This window comes from Penaeus monodon, chromosome 11 (assembly GCF_015228065.2).
Source record: "Penaeus monodon isolate SGIC_2016 chromosome 11, NSTDA_Pmon_1, whole genome shotgun sequence".
Classification (NCBI taxonomy): Eukaryota; Metazoa; Arthropoda; class Malacostraca; order Decapoda; family Penaeidae; genus Penaeus; species Penaeus monodon.
In genome coordinates this window covers 44,511,104-44,516,430 of record NC_051396.1, presented here as the reverse complement: position 1 = coordinate 44,516,430, position 5,327 = coordinate 44,511,104, and positions in this window count along the sequence as shown.

The window sequence follows — 5,327 nt, the reverse complement described above, 5'->3', positions numbered from 1 at the left end:
TGAACCTACCGTTAAATGATGATGATCTAGTATCTAGTATCTAGTGTACATATGAGATATAATCAGTTTACAGCTCACTCTTGTAGTCAAGATACTATATGAAATTCTTGTAACTAGATGCAAGGAATAATAAATTATATTTATATTTTCTTTTGCTGATAATTTTTGTGTATGTGTACCTATTTATATTGAGGAATCTCATAATTTGATGACATTAGATTTTTTATGTAAAATATAGTAGAATATTAGTGGAAGAGAATCTGATATTGTGAATAATGATATTTTACAGAATCTGATGCTTAAACGTATAAATGACATAAAACCTTAAATAATGATTTTTGTTAATGTTACTAATAAAAAAGATAATTTTAAAAATCTTAACCTTGGTTACTCTTCCCACAAATATCTTTAATCAGTAAAAATATTTAATGAATTTATATATCATTGTTCAATTGTTTTACCAATTACAGTATTCACATATTCAAGCTAATAAGAACAAATAAAAACACTGCTGGCTGATTGATGAAGGTTGTTAATAGTTATAAAATAGAGTGACTAGATTTAATGAACTCAATTCATAATATTGTGTTTGTTTCTTTTCATTAATTCATTACATGATGCATGATTTCTACACTTCACTGTAGTAGAACTCATATATATATTTGTATTATTATTATTATTATATATATGAGGTAACAGTGTGAAAGGAATGCTGATGCTATGTAGAGTCCCATTATTCTTCTGCATTTATTATTATTTGTCTATATATTCCAGTAGTAATGAGTTAGGGATTTAGTTAATGGTTAATGGTTAAAAGCAAGAGAAATGTGCTAGACATCTAAGGTCATGTAGCACTATAGTTAATGTTTGGGAAGGGTGGTTGAGTTAGTGATTAGTTGTCTAAGCTGGGCAAAGGAATTGGTGAGTGAAAGGGTTAGGGTCGGGTGTGGTAAGGAGTTAGATTAGATGAAGGATATGTATACGTTTGAGGAAAGAGAATAGGTTGTTGAAGCAGAAGGTGTGGGATTCTGAAAGGATGTCTGATAGGTTGGGAGGTCGGTGAAGGGAGGATAGATGGGGGAAAGCAGAGGTACGGGTTGTTTCAAAACGTGGGCACGATAATAGGATGTGTGGGATTGAAAGGGGGAAACATTACAAAGGGAAAACAAGGAAGATACGGATAACTGGCAAGGGACTTTGGGTTTTTGAAAGGGAGGTGTGACATAAGGTGTTTCTGATTGATAAGTATGGATGAGAAAATGATAATTGGGATGGTATTGGAGGATGTGTTAGAAAGGTCTCTTGAAGGCAAATAGATGGACTATAAGAGGAATATGACGAAGGTCAGGTCTGTGGGAGCGGAAACCGCTGTGGGATGGGCTGTGTTGGGAGGGGGTAGGAGGATTGGGTGTAGGGGGGATATCGTTAGGAGGAGGATGGATATCAGCAGTTACTTGGAGTGTGGAAGGAGCAGGAGTTGTAAGATTTGGGGGTTTGAGTGTCAGTTTCATTAGGTAATCTTGAATATTTTCAAGGGTTTTCTTCTTCTGAGTTGGTTTGGGAGTTTTGGGGGAATATAGGTTCTTGTGAGGGGGGGAAGGGGAGGACTGGTGTCTCAAGCAAAGGAGTAAAGGAAGGTGGAGGTGATTGTGTGTTAGGGGAAAGGGGGGGAACGTTTGTTCTGTCTGTACGGGTAGTGCGAGGAGGGAGAGGGGAAGGTGTTGGGGTTGTGGTGTGTTTGAGATATCTGTAGTAGAGATTGGAGTGTCTGGATTTAGGAGGCAAAGAGTTTGACTGGGGAAGGTAGGAGGTAGAAGAGGGGGGTTTAGATGTAGGAGGGGGGGTTTTTAGGAGAATTGGTAGAAGGGGCCCGTATTACTGGAGTAAGGAGTAAGAGAGAAAACCACGTCAAACGTGCTTCTTGTCGGGCTTCAGTAGTGTGAGTCCAAGTTTGAATCTGAGAGTTGCTACCTCAGACTCAAATTTGTAGGTGGGACACCCCCTATAAAATACATTATGGGGGCCGCCACAGTTGGCACATGTGCGTGATTGTGCAGGGCAGTTAGATCGGGTATGGCCAGTGGGCACATAGTGGGCATCTGGCTGGGGAACGGCAATGTTTGGCTGGGTGTCCTAGACCCCAACAATTTTGGCACTGACGTGGAGGAGGTTGGTATGGACGAACAGGGAGGGATTCTCCTCTATATAGCGTTAAAAGGGAAGGTCATGTCTACGGAAGGTAATTTGGCTATGTTAGTGGGTTTCTTTCGATTACCTCTGGGGGAATGGAGTAGCATTGTAATGACGTTGCATCATAGTCTGTGAGACAGGCAAGTAGGTCTTCTCCCCAATCTGACCAATCTTGTCATAGATTGGGCAATTTGTGGGGGGATTGAAAATGTTCCGGGGCAAACTATTAAGGGTTGGGTGGGGGTTTTGAAGGATGGGGTTACCATATAGTCTGTTAGTTTTGTTAATGCTATAGCTTGGTTTTCGGATGTTACTGTGACAAGACGGGAGCGGTCGGGTCGGCTACGGAAAGAGACTTTACCTACTTGCTTTTTGGGGACATGTTGGAAGAGAAGGGTGTTGTCAGAGTAGGGAGCTGGGAGGGATCACGAAAAAATCGGTCCCATTGGCTGCGCTGAAGAGGGATTCAATATTGTTGTAGTGATAGGGGTAGTCGAAGGGCGGGTGCGTGACAAGGAGTAGTGTTGAGGGAGGTAGGGGTATGGGGAGGTGGGCAATAAGGCTGTAAGGTATTAATAAGGGAGGTGGGGTGGTTGATGTTGGAGGTTGTGGGGGTAGAGGTGATGAAGTTGAGCGTGGGGTGGGAAAGTGGAAATGTTCCTTAAGGATTGGTTGTTGGCTACTGTACTAGTAGGCATTGATGAGGGGGTAGTTGTTGCAGTGTTCGGAGCCGTGGTCAAAGGAGAGCCTGGGTCAGGGAATCGGATGAGTTTACATCTTTGGGGCTATTTGATAAAGGGGCAAGCCTCATTGCCCCTAATAGTGGAGATAAGTTTTTTTCATTATTGGCCATGGTAAGCCTGGATTATGTTGGGGATAAACAGTCCACCCCTCAGGGTCCCCTTGAGGGGTAAGGGCTAGATAACTAAATCAGGGGAATACGTGGGCCCATGGCTCCCTCAGGGCCCTTTAGGACTGGCACAAAGTCAGCCTTTCATCCTTTCAGCACGGCTCTTTACCACCTTAGGAGGGTTTGGGTAGTAGAAAGGGGTTTTGGGGAGGGACAGAACGAAGGTGGAAGGAAAATAAAGACCATGCAAAATTAGTTGAGTCGAGGGCTGAGTCCCAAGGTTGGGGAGTTCCCCATCATTGGGTCCCAGTCTCCGCCTCCTAAGCCCCCCCACGACAACAACGGGCAAGGGATTGGGGGGGTTAGGGATTTAGTATTGTAATGGGTCTTGAGTACATATAGCTACCTTTCATTCTGCCATTTACAGCACTGTGACTTCTCAGTTGAAATGCATATAAAATAGCCAAAGAAGTGAACTATTTTTAGTTTTGTAAAGGTGCTGATTATAAGATAATGCCTTTCTTTTACCATCATCAAGAGCCCCCAAAAAATTCAATGTATCATTTTGTATAAATGACAAAATATACTAATACAATCAGGACTTACCATACAGTTTATTAAAAATAAATTCATGTATACAGTTATTTTACAGAATAAATATGAAAACCGAAACCTAATACACTAATCCTAAATGATGATTCTTATGACAAATAATGTTATTATATTATATATTAATAATAATTTCTGTGTTTTGGCTTCTAATTCTTGAAACAACACTTACCTTATCATTGTTAACTTCATTTTTTCACATGAAAGTGATAATCAGTTGACAATTTGAGTGAGGATTAGTAATTATTACTCAGAAAGTCTTTAGACATTAGAATTATGCAGTAAAATTTTCTGAGAAATAATATTGTTATTGAAAGGTATACGTTATTTGTTTATTTATTTTAGATGGAAAAAGGTGTTTAATTCCACCGTTTTAGTTTTCTTCTGATTATTCACCTGTTCATGAGTACTTGTACATTATAATGCAGTGAAGAATTACTTTTTTGACTTCAGACCAATGTATATTATGTTTGTATGGTTATTACTGAATACATTTTATGTAGGTAAGTGGTAACTGCCTTATCACTTTTACTTGGATGTTAGTGTTTGTCAGTTTTAAGTCTGATCTTAGATGTATATATTTTTTTATAAATACTACCACTAAATCATTGTGAATATTATCCCTATTATTCCTATCTTATTTATTGCTGGTAACTATATGCATGATTCGCATAGTTATTTTTTTATTGCAATGAGTTATTTATTTTTCTTAATTTTCTACATCTATTCATATTCTCATTCTAATGAAATAGTGTGAATGTAATGAGAGTTGTAGATCACTTTTGCCTTTTAAAATATATTTAGGGTTGGCTTCTATAAATCTTTTGAATCCACCTGCTTGTAAATTGTTCAGTTTTAAATTTGTAATAATTCTTCTCAATAAACACCCAGTAAGTAAATATCCACCCAGGGGAAAAAAAATCCATCACACTCTTTGCAGGGAGCAAGTATTCTTTTCTCTCTTTCCATTAATAACATGTACCAGCAACTTACTAGATATTTACTATAAAATATATCTTGAGAGTAATGAAATTTATATAAGTAATAGATAGTTATTAGTTTAGCTGCAAGTTAGCAGTAAGTTGTACACAAGTCTGAGAGTCTTCTGTGAGGGCCAGCAGCCCAAAGATCATATGTAGTCATAAAGCTTTCTGTCATCCAGATATTCATTGGGTAGATTTATTATAGAGTAGTCTACCAATGCTCTGTTGTAACAATAATTAGTTGGGGAAAATGTAGATGACCCTTTCTAAAGAATGTTTTCTTCATTATTCCTCATACTTTCTTGACAGTGATGATATGGATAATCTAGCAATAAAATACTTAGCTTCCATAATCTACTGTAGCTGAAGAGAATACATTAATCTACTAATTACTTGGTGTGCCAAAGCATTCATAATACCTATTCTCATGCATTACTTCTGCACATTTGCACAAACTTGAGAACATGAAGTGTCCGAGCAATTGTAATGCAAGATTTTTTAAAACTATAGTCTGTTTTGTAGACTCTGAGACAAAGAGAGAAAAAAAAAGGTTTTGGGATGACATACCTTAAAAGAAATGTTGAACTAGATTCATACTATACTATAAAAGTTTAGGTATAAGATTAATTTTGGCTGCAGTATACCATTTCTTTGGAGAGTTGTAACCATTTCAACCATCTATAGTACACTGATTA